This window comes from Podarcis pityusensis (assembly GCF_964106645.2).
Source record: "Podarcis pityusensis genome assembly, chromosome: 11".
In the NCBI taxonomy this organism is placed as follows: Eukaryota; Metazoa; Chordata; class Lepidosauria; order Squamata; family Lacertidae; genus Podarcis; species Podarcis pityusensis.
Genome location: NC_138036.1, coordinates 3,261,054 through 3,276,962, shown reverse-complemented (window position 1 = coordinate 3,276,962; position 15,909 = coordinate 3,261,054). Strand labels below are relative to the sequence as shown.

At 40.9% G+C, this 15,909-nt stretch overlaps 1 protein-coding gene across 4 annotated transcripts in view; it reads right to left on the bottom strand.

The window, feature by feature from the left end:
• Nucleotides 1–15,909, bottom strand: part of UBAP2 (ubiquitin associated protein 2) — an 84,631-nt gene that overhangs the window by 66,773 nt on the left and 1,949 nt on the right. Inside the window, exon 1 of one of the 4 annotated variants that reach the window (XM_080973429.1) lies at nucleotides 4,473–4,603. The exons of the other annotated variants lie outside the window; for them this stretch is intronic. The gene's annotated coding sequence lies outside the window, so the exon portion shown is untranslated. Of the gene's footprint in view, nucleotides 1–4,472; nucleotides 4,604–15,909 lie in introns of those variants that run through there. 4 annotated transcript variants of the gene reach the window in all.

The window sequence follows — 15,909 nt, the reverse complement described above, 5'->3', positions numbered from 1 at the left end:
TCAGCTATAGGTTGGCTTAATGTGAACAAACAATATGATGGTGCAACACTTCTGAGATGCTTCTGCTGTACTCCTCCCCTACCCCAGCCACACTCTGGCTTGTTGTGGTGTCCAAGCTGAGGCTTATGGTGTGTTGTTCTCCAAACAAACCATGAGCAGTCACCATGGTTTATTCTTAGCCAACCGCTCATGGCTAAACCATGGGTCTAGGTTTGGACATCACAACAAGACAAAATCCAGCTTTGTTTCCCAGCATCACAACAGCAGCAAGAATAGGCAAGGAGCACAATAACTTTTCAGCAGCATATGTGGGCATAAGTGTTGTTTTTTAACTGTGGTTTAATGCAACATGCAATCTAGCTCAGCCTGTGCCCATGGGGCCAGAGACTAAAGATTGTGAGGAGAGAAGGTGGATGTGGTTATTGTTTAACATTTATATTTTGAACCCAGATCTTAGCCTCTATCCACCAGACCATTTTAAATTTCAAGTGAGCCAATAAACCAGTGTTCCCCAGTCTGGTGCCCTCCAAATGTTCTGAACCATGACTCCAAACAGTCCCATTCAGCTGTACTTCAAAACATCTGGAAGGCACCGGATCAGCGAAGGCTAGATGAAGCACTCGGCTTTGAATCCTACTCAAGAAGCCTAAGGCACAACAGCTACATGCAGTTGCTAGGAATTTACATTTAAGAGCAAGATTCTTATAAACCTAACAACGTACAAGGAAACAAAGTGCAGTGAGCCAAGACTAGAACATTGCATGCTTTTGCCAGATGAGGGGAACAATTCGTGTGTGTTCTGCTTACACACAAGCTCATACACTGCACTCTCCTGAACTTTCTAAACTGCTCCCCCTCCCCCTGGAACAAGTTTCAAATATTTCCCCAGAATAGAAGCAGAGAAGCAACGCTTGCTAAAAATAGCCGAGCTGAGGGCTCAGAAGTTAATCGGGAGATCACAGATGACCATACTCCCAATGCCCCTGGCCAAGAAGCATATATCTGCCCCTAATGCACAAAAGTAATGGGCAACATTAGCTGGTTGAAAGACAGAAGAAGGAAGGGACCAAGAGATCCCAACTGCCAATGTCAAAAAAGAACAAAAGGTTTCAGCAGCCAGGGACTAATGCTAGGAAGGTTAGCAGGCCATGTATACGCTACATACACCTTAAACTTTTAAGGAACCTTGGGAACTGTTGCTTTGTTAGTGGCACAGGAATGAAAAGGAGCCTCAGCTCCCTCTGCCCCCTAAAAAAATAAAACATTTCCCAGAGTTATTTATTTACAGTATTCAGTAAAATGCATACACCACTTGACTGTAAAAAAAATAAAACCTCAAAGAGGTTTGCAAAGGGAATAAACCATATTATCAGTAGAAACAGTTAAAAACTATTTAAAACATAAAAAACAGCAATAAACTAAAAATGAATTAGAACACACATAAGCATTCTACATACAGTTATACCTCAGGTTGAAGTAGCTTCGGGAGAAGTATTTTCGGGTTGCGCGCTGTGGCGACCGGGAAGTAACAGAGCACGTTACTTCTGGGTTTTGCCGCTCGCGCATGCGCAGACGGTCAAAATGACGTCATGCGCATGCACGGAAGCTGCGAATCGCGACCCACGGACGCGGGTTACGTTCGCTTCTGGATGCGAATGGGGCTCCGGAACGGATCCCGTTCGCATCCAGTGGTACCGCTGTATCTGGGTAAGCTTGCCTAAACAAAAAATGTTTTTAGCAGGTGTCAAAAAGACTACAGTGAAGGTGCCTGCCTGGTATCAATAAGCAGGGAGTTCCAAAGGGTAGGTGCTGCCACAATGAAGGAACAAGTGGAACAGGTATTATGTGGCACTTTTAACAATGCCAGGTCTGCAGACAGAAGTGGGCAAACTGGTCCCAAGCTAAAAGCAACACCTCTGGTGAATTTATTTGATGGAAACCAGCAATCTAATTTAATAAAGTTTGGGTTTCTAGCTTAACTGCTACCACAAGCAAATCCCAGGTATGTTTTTATGCTGTCTTGCTTTATATGACCGACAGAATGTATAATGTTAAGGAATCTCACTAAGTTGCATTCCCTTATTTAGGCATCTGGTTGTTACCCATGGTTATTGGAAGCTGGGCATGACTAATCAGTCATCTGCTAGTCAACTCAGTGTTATAAAATATTCTAGGAAGACTTAAAATAAGACAATAAGGTATGAAAAGTCCTCTTCGGGCTCCAGGGAGGGTCTCCTCGCAAGCCACTAGGGAGGACTCTCCAGCTCTCTCCCACCATTTCCTTGTTTGACTCTATTTATTTATTTCCTGACCTGACGCACACATAAGTGGGATGACACCTGTACTTTCAATCTTTACGGAGTTTTGGTACGACACAGCCTAGAGGGCACCGTGACAGTGAATCATCCCAATACCACTCCAGACAACCTGACATCTTGCCAAGTGTTAGGATGAGCTTTGTGCTGATGGGGTTTGCAACTCTGTAAGTGCATGAAATCCAACCCTCAAAGAACTACTTAGCAATCATCTTAAGAGCTCCTGACCAATAAGCACTACTTGAGTGAGAGCGCTCATTCCAAAGGAAAGGTGCAGCACTCTTGCCAAGCATGAGGTCTTCCTTCGAAGCCTCAGGCCCTCTGAATTCATCAATGGAATAAACGGGGCAAACTGGAGGGAAGGGGTTTGCAAACACTTGCATGTTGCTCAAAATATTGCCATTCATCCCCGCAGAGAATAGCAAAGTATCAAAACATATATTGTCTTAGGAACACTTTTCCTCAGGAACTTCCTTTCTGAGTAGTTTGAAATCCACAAAATGTCCACTAGAACATTTCCTGTGCAAATGCTTTTGAGTTGAAAGATTTCCCTTGCCATGAAGCTAACAAAGGAGAATAAATCTTTAGGAAACTCCAGCTACCACTGGAAATTTCCTTATACAAGGCAGAACACGCACCACCACCTGGTATCTTTATCCAAATACAATCCAAATCCAAATCCAAATACTTACTTTATGAACTCAAGACAATATCCTGAATCACAATCTATGCTAAACTAAACTAGGGCTTAGGTGTTGGCAGGGTTGCAGAAGCAGGAAAGGAACTGCTTGCTTGCAATGCTCTCAATGTGCAAAGGGACACTTGCTTGTTGCTGCTAAGCCATTGTTTACATTAGTATTAAAAGGTAAAGGTAAAGGACCCCTGGATGGTTAAGTCCAGTCAAGGGCGACTATGCGGCTGCGGCGCTCAACCAGACTAGTTGTTCATAATCATCCTGCTTTACACAGAGCTCAATGGACAGAACATGGGACTCTTAATCTCAGGGTCACGGATTCGAATCTCCCGTTGGGCAAAAAAAATTCTGCACTGCAGGAGGTAGGACTAGATGACCCCTGGGGTCCCTTCCAACTCTACAGTTCTATGATTCTATGATTCTATGACTACTGAATGGAGCATTGCAGTGCACATTGCTCATTCTTATCACCATGGCACCTTCTGAAGATACCAGGCCTGAAAGCAAATTATGCAACAACCTTGCTGAAACTAAGCAGGTCTGGCCTAAAGATTGCCTGGATGGCAGCATGTCCAAGAACACAATGTATGAGTTCTATCACTGAAGAAAGCAAGATACGCATAAATGTAATAAAGAAGACCAAATCAATTGCTCACACTAAAGCTCTCTTGCAAATAAATAAATAAATGTAAACATGTTTCACTCTGTCACACATAGCTCTAGGGAGAGAGAGGACTGACAAAAAAATTGATGCTATAAAACCAGGTGTAGACATCACCCCCTACACCTTTTCAAAGTTTTGATGATCAAATTTTCATCTGCAGCTGACACTGAGAAATTCCTGGAATCATTTATTGGACAGTCTCATGCAATTTACTGGCAGAGCGGTAATGAGTTGTAAGTTACGGTAGTTGCTGTAACTCAAGGTGTCATCATAAATGAGTTGAAAAAGCAACTTCATAGGAAGTTTGAATCACATGGTGACCCATTCATCACTCTAAGCCAGGGGTAGGCAACCTAAGGCCCGGGGGCCGGATGCGGCCCAATTGCCTTCTCAATTCTGCCTGCGGGCAGTCTGGGATTCAGTGTGTTTTTACATGAGTAGAATGTGTGCTTTTATTTAAAATGCATCTCTGGGTTATTTGTGGGGCATAGGAATTTGTTCATTCATTCCCCACCCCCAGCCCACCACATGGTCTGAGGGACGGTGGACCGGCCCACAGCTAAAAAAGGTTGCTGACCCTTGGACTAGGCTATTAAGATTTTTATTCCGCTCCAATTCAATACCCAAATATATATTTAAAAAGATAAAAATAATGTATACACTTTTTTAAAAAAATGTATATTAAGTATCACTTAGTACAACATCCTTTGTTTGTTCTCAAACTCGAGATGTAAACAATAGCAGCCTAATCACCACAGCCCTTGAAAGCCAGCCCCCATCCCCACCCCAAAGTCCTTACCCTAACCTCTCTATGGTCCATCTTCCTCAGCAGCAAGATTGAAGACTAAAAACATTTACCTTCCTTTCTATTCTTTGAGACCTACTTGAGGCAAAACCTGATGCACAATGCCAAAGCCATAACTCTGGATTTGTGACATCATTCTGTTGTCACAGTAATTGGCACAAGGTCAGTACTGCAGAATACTCTTCAAATTCAAGACCGAATATTGCCGAAGGCAGGAGAGACCACTGACTGCAAATCAGACCATACAAATACAAATGCAACTGGATTTAAGTGGGCAAACAGGGATGTTAAAATTTCCGTTCTATTCCCTGAAAGCCTTATTTTCTCTAACTGTACTCAGGCTAGCCTATTCACTGCTGAATTACTACAGAAGCATGAAACCCTGGCAGAGTTCACACCACAGAAGTTGCTTTGTTGTTGTTGTTGTTGTTGTTTAGTCGTTTAGTCGTGTCCAACTCTTTGTGACCCCACAGACCAGAGCATGCCAGGCACTCCTGTCTTCCACTGCCTCCCGCAGTTTAGTCAAACTCATGCTGATAGCTTCGAGAACACTGTCCCACCATCTCGTCCTCCGTCGTCCCCTTCTCCTTGTGCATCTTTCCCAGCATCAGGGTCTTTTCCAGGAAGTCTTCTCTTCTCATGAGGTGGCCAAAGTCTTGGAGCCTCAGCTTCAGGATCTGTCCTTCCAGTGAGCACTCAGGGCTGATTTCCTTCAGAATGGAGAGGTTTGATCTTCTTGCAGTCCATGGGACCCTCAAGAGTCTCCTCCAGCACCAGAATTCAAAAGCATCCATTCTTTGGTGATCAGCCTTCTTTATGGTCCAGCTCTCACTTCCATACATCACTACTGGGAAAACCAGAGCTTTTACTGTACGGACCATTGTCGGCAAGGTGATGTCTCTGCTTTTTAAGATGCTGTCTAGGTTTGCCATTGCTTTTCTCCCAAGAAGCAGGCATCTTTTAATTTCGTGGCTGCTGTCACCATCTGCAGTGATCATGGAACCCAAGAAAATCTCTCACTGCCTCCATTTCTTCCCCTTCTATTCGCCAGGAGGTGATGGGACCAGTGGCCATGATCTTCGTTTTTTTGATGTTGAGTTTCAAACCATATTTTGCGCTCTCCTCTTTCACCCTCATTAAAAGGTTCTTTAATTCCTGCTCACTTTCTGCCATCAATGTTGCTTAGCATTTGAATAGATTTCCAATGACACTAGCAGGTGCTGAAAAAGCAGTTAGGGGTGGGAAACCTCAGGACCATGGGCCAAACTTGGCCTGCAAAGCCGTTTCCCCAAAACCACACCCACCTGCCATCATATGTCATCAAGTATGGGGAAGGTAGATGTGGCTGCCAAGGCACCATCAGGAGTCTAAAATTGCACTGGCAAGGGAAAGTGGGCTTTGGCTTTAAGACCCCTGAGCTGATGGGTGGTAGAGTGAGTCAAAGCCTGCTGGGTTGGCTCTGCTAGTGAGTTCTCTGAAGCCTCAAGTGCTTTAAAGCAGCGTTTCCCAACCTTTTCCCGATCACGGCCCCCTTCTGACCTTGTTTCCTTCCTGTGGCCTTCCACCCCGTCCTACCAGTAGCAAGGTAGCAATTTAAATGCTCTGTTTGTTAACAGAACATATTTTATTCATAATTTCTATAATTTATACAAAATACAATTACATAAAATGATAGAAAAATTAAAAAAATTGTTGAAGCAGAAAAACATAGCTGGAAGGGACCCCAAGAGTCATCTTTCTAGTGCAACTTTCTAGTGCAATGTGGGAAACTCAGCTAAAGAATCCATGACCAATGGCCATCCAACCTCTGTTTAGAAACCTCCAAGGAAGGAGAATCCAGAACCTCCCGAAGGAGATCCATCTTCAATGTAAACAACACTTATTTGACCCCAGTTATTTGACAGAGGGGGGAAACTACAAATAACACTCCAAAAGCATACCCTCCAACATTACTCCAATGAAAATAAGGACGTCATATACCATAATAATAATTTTACTATTTATACCCCGCCCATCTGACTGGGTTGCCCCAGCCACTCTGGAAGGCTTCCAACTTATATAAAAATGTAATAAAATATTAAACATTAAAATAACTTTCCTATACAGTGCTGACTTCAGAGGGCTTGGGGGTCAGATAACTCCATACCCGCCAACATTTCTCTGCTGAAAATAGGAACGTCCTAAGGAAAAGTGGGACATTCTGGTATCAAATCAGAAACTGGGACTTCTCTAAATCCAGGACTGTCCCTGGAAAATAGGGACACTTGGAGGGTCTGCAAAAGGGAGTTCTGTATATATGGGGAGGGGGGGAATTAAAAACAAGTAGTCCTCTCTGACTTGGTGCAAAAATATATTGTCATCTGGAGGAGCCCTGGCTGCCTAGATAAAACACTATAGCCCCCCACCTTTACCTGAGAATGAGGCCCACTGAGCTCACGACACTTAGTTATTTACTAGATACAAGTCAGCAGCACCAGATGACCCTGCTTGGTTAGGTGCTGGGGTGGATTGCACCCCGCGCCTTGCAGAGTCAGGCCCAGGCTGCCACCTGGCCCAGCACTGGCGGCAGCTACAAGCAGTGGTCAAAATGGGAGCCTCAGTGATAGCCCTCTCCTACTGTAAACAAACCATGACTATACAAATTCAATATAAAATGAAGTGCTAGGCCGCCCCCTGGTGGGCCACCCCCTTACCTGCTTGTGATTTGCCAAGCAGATAGCCAGCCAATCAGGATTTATTTTTTTTAAAAAAAAATTGTTTTCTTTTCTTCTCACTTCCCTCTGTGGGCCCCCATTTATGTAATTTTCACCTGTGGCCCCCTTGGAATATCCTGGGGGGGCATATGGCCCCCAGTTGGGAAACACTGCTTTAAAGCACCATACAAGGCTCTTTGCAAAGCCCTGTATGAATTAGACACCCCAACTTTGGGATTTCAGAGCATCCGTCACAACTGATTTCATTGTGGGCAGTTCACCTGTAAAGGCAATCAGTTCACCTGTAACTTGGCCCTAAAGGTATATGGGGTACTAAAAGGCATTTCAGCCACAACACACCTTTCCCCCTTCTTCAAGTAAACTGGACTCAAACTGTTTAGGCTTTAAAGGTTAGTACCAGCACACAATGACCAGGCCAAATGACAGCACTAGCACAATATAATTGTGTTTCCTATATACAGTGGTACCTCGGATTAAGAACTTAATTCGTTCTGGAGGTCCATTCTTAACCTGAAACTGTTCTTAACCTGAAGCACCACTTTAGCTAATGGGGCCTCCTGCTGCTGCTGCGCCACCGGAGCACGATTTCTGTTCTCAACCAGAAGCAAAGTTCTTAACCCAAGGTACTATTTCTGGGTTAGCGGAGTCTGTAACCTGAAGCGTATGTAACCCAAGGTACCACTGTACATGAGAGAATGAAGCTGCCAACAATAAATTAAAAACTGGTAAAGTACATTTCAGGGAATTTGTTAGAAAGGACAAGCTTTTTAACTGTAAGAGGGGTTCAGTATGAAGAGGCGCCCCTGGAGATGGTTGACTTGCATATCTTTACAACATGTGCCAAGGATATTGTAAACTTAAGACTTCCTTCCTTAGGCAAAAAGACGAGACACCCTATGGGTCCCTTCAAAGTCTAAGGCTCCAGTTCTATTCTACAGCTACTTAGCTACCATAGAAATGACAAGAAAATTGAAATTGGACACCCTGGCTCAAAGGGAGACGAGAGCTGTGTTCCCTAAGCTGAGAGATAAATTCTTGAGCATATCTGTTCTGAGTGTGATTAGATCACTTCCTGACTCCTATGCAGAGACAGCAGAATTTTCCTCCTTCACTGACAGCTGACTGGAAGGGAAAATATCCAGAACCTCACAGGACTTTGTTTCTCCCAGAGTACTAGCATTTTTTTCAAGTCATACTAAAGCGCCATGGGAACCCTGAAGAAAAAGGACTTTCCAGAAGTTTCTGAAACGTTACATGTCATATTTAAATAATATGCAGTTTTTCTACACGAATATTGACCAAGGGTTTCAGGCATTATATCAAAGCAGTTAAATGAATCCAAGGCCAACTTCCCTATGATAATCCCCATTCAATGAGTCTTGAGGATGGCACCAAACTCTCATAGCCATTTCATCACATTTCTAAAAGCAGGCTGCCCCTAAAACTTTAAGATGTGGCACGCACCACAAGAAAGGTGGCTCTCATTTTACATTTTTGTTTGCAGGTACACAATCCCAATTCAAAATACACACATGACCTATCAAGTGTGGAAGGCATGCAGATAACTCTCAGACTTGGGCATAGTCAGCCAATCGGTGTTAAAAAAGGATAGAACTTTCTTTATGTATGCTACAACAGCAGCAAGAATACTCATCGCAAAGTATTGGAAGTCACAAGAGCTACCCACACTGGAGGAATGGCAGATGAAAATGATGGACTACATGGAATTGGCAGAAATGACTGGTAGAATCCGTGACCAGGGAGAAGAGTTGGTGGAAGAAGATTGGAAGAAATTCAAAGATTATCTACAGAAATATTGCAAAATTAAAGAATGTTAGAGTGATGTTGGATTGAAGTTAAGTGGCTTCTAGCTGTACAGGCTTTAAAGTTATAAATATATCAAGATTAAGGATTAGAATTAAAAAGATTAAAAGAATGGAAAAATTGGTTTTTAATAGGTAAAAACTTAATGTTATAATATATTAAGATTAAGGATTGGGATTAAAAAGGAGGGAAAGAAATTGCTGGACTAACAAACTGAATTGGAATACAAAAGAGGGAGGTATGAGGAAGTCCGGGAAACAAGTAAATGTAAAAGAAGTTATGAAAAGACGGAAATGTTTTTAACTGGTTTTTTTTCTTTTCATCTTTTTGTATTTTGTATTGTGTATTTTTCTTTTTATTCTTGAATTTTTCTTTTCTGTTGATGTGATTCTTTCTTTGTGAAACTTTAATAAATATCATTTAAAAAAAAAAAAGATAACTCTCAGACTTGAATCTGGAGGTTTAGATCCTTTTCCCAGTCACAACTAGAGGTTTTTGAAGACCATTCATCTAACTGCACATGTGTGCATCCTCCAGCTTTGTCTTTTGTACTTTAGTATATATAGCCCAGTGCAAAGTGAGACTCAGTCCTTCAACTGTGCATAGGTAACTGTAAAGAGGACTTAAAGAAACAGCATCAGGAAATACACTACAAAATAGATTTAGTGTCTTGCAGTTGTATCTAAGCAAGCTGTACTGTACATGAAACAGACTCACTGAAAATAATGAACTCAAGTTAGTATCTTCCACTAATTTCAGTGTTTTGATTTTAAGTTGAACTTAGTTGGATACAACCCATAAGCTGATTTCCCAAGATGCTATGCACAATTCAGTATTCATATTCAAGCCATATTAATTGAAATAAATATATTGGTACATTTAACTTGGTGCTGAATTATATTACAAATTACAAAGGTTCCAAGTCTGTGCATGCAGATACAAAACTATTTTTATCATGAGCAGGAAGAAACGTCCCACATACATTGGCTATGTTTGAAAATCACTTGCACTGACAAGAAAAGGTGGGGGCACCATGGCTCACTGCACATAAAGAATGCAAGAGCAACCTTGATAAGTCCTTGTTATTCACATGATTTTCAAGGCGCAAAGCAGATGTGTGAGGGTTTACAAACTTCTCCTTGCCCCCATCCCACACTAAGTTCTCTTTCACCTGGATGAAAAGATGAAGTATGACCTAACTACATAATCTTCTAGCTGCTGCAACTCTAGACATAAGTTGGAAAAGAAACAGGCAGTGGTTGATAACATTTCAGGTATCAAAGTGGGTTCTTAACAGAAATTTCAGCAGTTAAAACAGCTTTAATTTCTTACAAAGCTTTCTAACCCTTCCCGTAGGTAACAAAAGAAAGATAGTAACACGACTGCCAGTTATTACTACCCAAAGATGCAGTCTTTTTCTAAACTAGACAAAATGGCCATTTCTGGTTAAATACAGTACACTATAGCTCCTGCTGAAGCCCCTGGAACAGTGAACCACTTTATAGTGTGCACCAATCAACATAACAATATCTTATGCACAAGAAGGTATCACAGACTTTCAGACAGGACAGAAAAAAGGCAAGATTCCTAGCCATTATCTGTTGTGTGTTCAAACATAGCAGAATAAATTTAAAAAACAACAACTTCAGATTACATACATGGGTCAAGCAACATGGAAAACTGTTCCAACCAAAACATTGAATGAATTTATTATTTCGGTCACAGACCAGTTCCGGCTCACATACAAAATCAGGGAAGTCATGAAACACAATAGGGATACATTTAAATTGGCAGTTCAGTATAACAGGGACAGTACAGATATAGCAGCAGTTAAAATATATAAATTAGATCTTACTCACTAAAATATAACCTGAAGTCTACCAAAACATGAAAAAAAAAATCATACCACTCTATTCCTTTAAGTCTCTTTTACTATACTCAAACTCAGCCATCATCTAGCCTCTGTTCCACCTTGATACAGTATTAAAATAAATTAAATATTAACATCTGATCTAGTTTAGCTTAGTTGGCAGACACATTCTAAACTGATCACATATATCTGTTATGTAAAGCATTGTGCTAGATTTAAACTTAAATGTTTGGGGTGGGGACTGTCTTCTGGTGCTGTGCTGCCCCACAGACCAGCTGACTTTTGCAGCACTGTAGCCACACCAGCCAGCCAGATGGAGATGTTAGGCGGCAAACCTATATATAAAGGAGTATAGAAATGAAATGAATAACAATAATAATAATAAACCCCATTACAAAAAAAAAAGCTCCTAGACATTCTGTTGCAGTGACCATAACCTAAATTAAGGTGTCATCTGGCAATTAGCTTATATATCTGAGTTTCTAACACCGTAAAGAGTTAAACTAATAACCACAACAGCACCATTTAATCCAACAAAATGTATATATTCCATAATCGGTAAGTCACAAAAGAATATCAGTTGGGGCCCTATGGCAAACTCCCTCTTCTCCTTAAGTAACCTTGTAGTGCTGAACAGATTAAACATTTTCAGCGAGAAATGCTGTTGCAGAACTGCATTAATAAGGATTTTCTGTTTAACAGCTGCCAAAGAGAACAGCCACTCTTGTATGAAGCTAATCTTACCACCAATTATCTAAAGAACTATGAGTCTTTTTCCTCATTAAGTCAAGTTATTTCAATGGCCCAGACACATAAATCAGGAAAATGTTTTTGTTCTATCCAAGTAACCAGATTCATTTAGTAGTTGTATCCTACAAACATTGATAAAACAGCCTACAAAGCATAATACAAGATTAAAACTCATCTTAAACTTTTTTTAAAAAGTAGAACAAAGAAAAAATCTCCACCCTCTCAAAAGAAATATTTAGAATTTTTTAAAAAAAATATAGAGAAAGATCAAAGCTCCTTCAATACTCCATTGATCTTAATGCAAGCTGTTCCACTTAAGCAGGTTAGCATCTCCTCCAGCTAATCTGTTAGAAGACTGAATTAAGTTGTAAGAAGGGTTCCACTGTGCAGTATTCCTCAAAGCATTTCTTGCAGGGACACAAATGGAAAATCTCAACAGCACACGATAGGAAATCCTCCTCCTACAAGAATGTCAGCAAATGAAGTACAGAAGCCACCAGAAGCATTCTGGAATATTCTAAGGTTTAAAAGGTTTTCAGGTCTTCTGGAAGGCAGAAAGAGCACAGATGTTGTTTTCCTACCGTGCTATCTCTATTTTTCAAGGCTGTTGACTATATCAACTGACTGCCAAGGCTGCTTCGTTATTCTCTTTCTTTCCTACTGCCATTCTGTTTTTACTTTCATTTTTGCATTTATATTTGTGTGGTGTGATTTTTAACTGCTGGAAACTGGATTTGCTCTAAATGAACTAAGTTTTGCCTTGCTAGGGATCTAGCAATGAACTGTATGATTTATGCCCTAGTAAACTCTACTAACGACATTTCCTGCATTCTGTGTCTTATTGGAATCCACGTGTCTGCCAAAGTTCCGCTACTCAGCTAAACAAAGGAGACGGAGGTGTCCCGGGTCTTGGGGCACTGGCTCATGACAAAGAATGCACCAATGAACAGATATATGATCAAACCACAGACTACGCACAATGCAATATATACATGGGCAAAGAATGTGTAGGATAAATGTAATGAAGCAGTGAGGATACTGATTTATATAAGCTATGAGAATTTATTCTAAAAACATATGTTACACAAGCATTGTTCGATATTACAAACCAGGAATATATTTAATATTTTAATTCAAAATGAAGTCCATTAGGGGAAGTATCACTGAGATGGCCAAGCTCGCCTTTTGCCAACAAGCAGTTCCATGTGGATGCATAGCCCACTACTGTATTATGTATGCATTCATAGCAATCATTGTGGGAAACCCGTCTCCTAAAGATATGTACTACCAAATGGCAGCAGCAAAGTCAAGATACTCAGTAGTAACTGGGTAATTTTGTTAACATGAAGCCAAAATTCAGACCTCACTTCCAAAAGCTCATCCTTGAGGGTCCTAGGACACAACAGCTGCTCCTTTTGCACAAAGACAACTTTGTGACTTCAGTTGCAAACAGGCTTCATGTCCACTCAAACTACTATTTCTTCAACAGAAATGCAGTCGGCAAATTTTGACTACACAAACTCCAAATTGCCCTGGCCTAAACTATTAACTAACCCTGGCAGCAGACCAATTGACAGTTTGCCACAAGGTGCTCGCTCATACAGGGTTGTTTTGAGTGATTATTACAGTTTGCCTCTGTTGCACAGTCACTCAAAAGAACACTCTGTACAAGCTCCTTGTGACAAACTGTCACTGGATTTCGCATCAGCTGCCACACAGCGGCCCCAACTGTTAAAATGTAAAGACTCAAGCCTTTCTGACATTTGGTTACAAGTGACATCAACACAGCGTTTTAAAATGCCAACAAAAGTTGCAGGAGAGTTCATCATACCAATTAAGAATTAAAAGCAATAATTATTTTGGGTTTACTTATATAGCCCACACCCTACTTGTGGCCCACCAGTTGCTATTGGCTATCAGCTAATCAGTGGCAGGATGACATCACAGTATTATGTAGCCAATCACTGAGGACAAGTGATGCTGGAAATGACTATGAAAAATAGAGTACATCTAGGTCACCTCTAATCATGCCTTGATACTTCATAATTGTGTAGCTTGCAGCTTTTCCATTTCAGTGTACAGTATAAGAATTTATAACATTTGTGATTCACACACACACACACACAAAGCCTCAATGCCACTTCACAGCTTAGAAAAAAGTAACTGGACCTTATCGATACTTTCATACTGGTAAGGAATAAAAAGGTAGCTAGAGGGAACATATTTCTGGAGCACACAGAAGAGCCTCTCGAGGAAGCAGCGATTCAGGCCAAAGGTAGTTTGCCAACATTAGAAAAGGCAACAAGTTTTCTAAAGTTTTCTGTGCTCCAGTTCTTTTCCTGCTGTCAAAAGTTTTACACATCTTGTTCTTCCTACAATGAAAATCTAGGTCTCTTATGCAGTTTGGAATACCGCAAACTCAGCATTAGAATATAAAAGTCAATTTAACAAAGGTATTCATAAAAACATCACTGAAAACATCATTAAGTATTGATTATATTAAAAAGAAAAGTCATGTTTGCAGAGGCCTCTCCAAAAGGACCCTCCATCATCCTTGAAAATAAGATAGCACCGTATCACAACACGCTCTTCCCGCCTAATGGTGCACATGCCTTTCATACTAAAGCTTAGAGGGCAATGGGGGAATAGAGGTCACATGTTCCCACCAAACCCAATCCATTGCCCACTCAACAACAATGACCCTTTCTTCTATTCTTTTGCCATCTAAGGGATTAGGAGTGAAATTGAGCTCGGAAGCCGTGCGCCTCAGATATTCTTACTCCACCCAATTCTTCACAGTTTCCTAGTTGCAAGATTTAGGCAGTTTCACTTTCTTGTATTAGCACAAGTCTATCACCAGACACTGGCTGCCCCATTTATAACCTCGCATTTAATATAGCATACAGACAATGCACAAGCTCCGACTTTGGCAGACCTGCAGAGAGAGGTGCCTGAGATCCAGAAGAGAAGACACTGAAAGTAAGTCTTTAAAGTGAAGATTTTCTCAATCCTGTATTTGACAAACACTGCATACAACAGCTCCGAATAAAGATATGTAGGAGGCTGCCTAGCAATGCAGCTAAACCTATATGGACGGTTGCCAGCAAAAGCAACACAAAGAACCTTTAAACAGCCACTGAACAAGTTTGCTGCAAAAACAATATGAAACTCAGCCTCCCTATTTCCATGATGCCCTATTTTTATGTTTAAAGAAAGATAATACAAGACAAAACACATTTGGAAACCTAAGATTTTTGAACTCTGCCTAGACCACTCTTAAATTCTAACTCAAATACATTTAAAGATATAACAACAACTTGGAACATATCTACTTATCTCTCAAGCGGAAAGGGCAAAAAGAGATTAACCTGAATTCCAGGCTTTCACCCAACTTGTAGGAAATAGCATGTTTAAAAAAGCATTTTCTACATATACTGTAAAACGTGCCAGATACAAAAAAGACCCATTCACAGCTTAAGTTAAAATTCACAAATATTTGGGAGAACAAACAAAAACAAAAACCTAAAACACCTTCACTTCCCCCAGACTGTACATTAACATGTGTTTACAATAATTAACACAACACCTTCAAGTAGCACATTTGAGTAAAAAAAGACCACTCCAGTACTGCAAGCTGATTTTAGCTTTGGCGGTATATTGTTTCACACAAAGCTAAAGGCAGCAGACAAACAATGTATGGCTTTTACAAACAAAGCTAGTTAGGTAAATGTGCAAACAGAGACTCCAGGGAAAGATGTGACTTGAGGAACTACTATAAACAGCTGCTAAGGATACTAAAGCAAGTAACACCTTTTATGATGCTATTTTAGGAAAGAAGTATGCTGTTCTAAATCTGCTCTTTCTTCCCTCTTTTCTCCGTGTTTAAATCCAGCTCCTACTTCCCTTCCTGGGTGAAAAAAGCAGCTGTTCCAAACACAGAATAGGCCCTCAATTTTTCCTGCCTAAACCACCCAAAAGAATATTCCCTCAATTGTGCTACATTATTATAACTCATTTCATCACTGATTCAAATAAGGACAATAGAGAAGAGGAAGACAGGTGGCTCTTCGGCACCAAGAGGGCAGGACTGAACTAGTCTAGAAGTCACTTACAGGAGACCAAGTTAACCACTAGGAAATTCACAGCACAGAGGTACTAGTTTCAGTTCTGCAGGATCATCACCCTTTTTAAGGTGTAAGTGAACTGTAAACACAGACTTGAGGCTGGCCTTAAAACTGTTTAACTGCAACCTAAGAAGGAAGATGTACTGAAC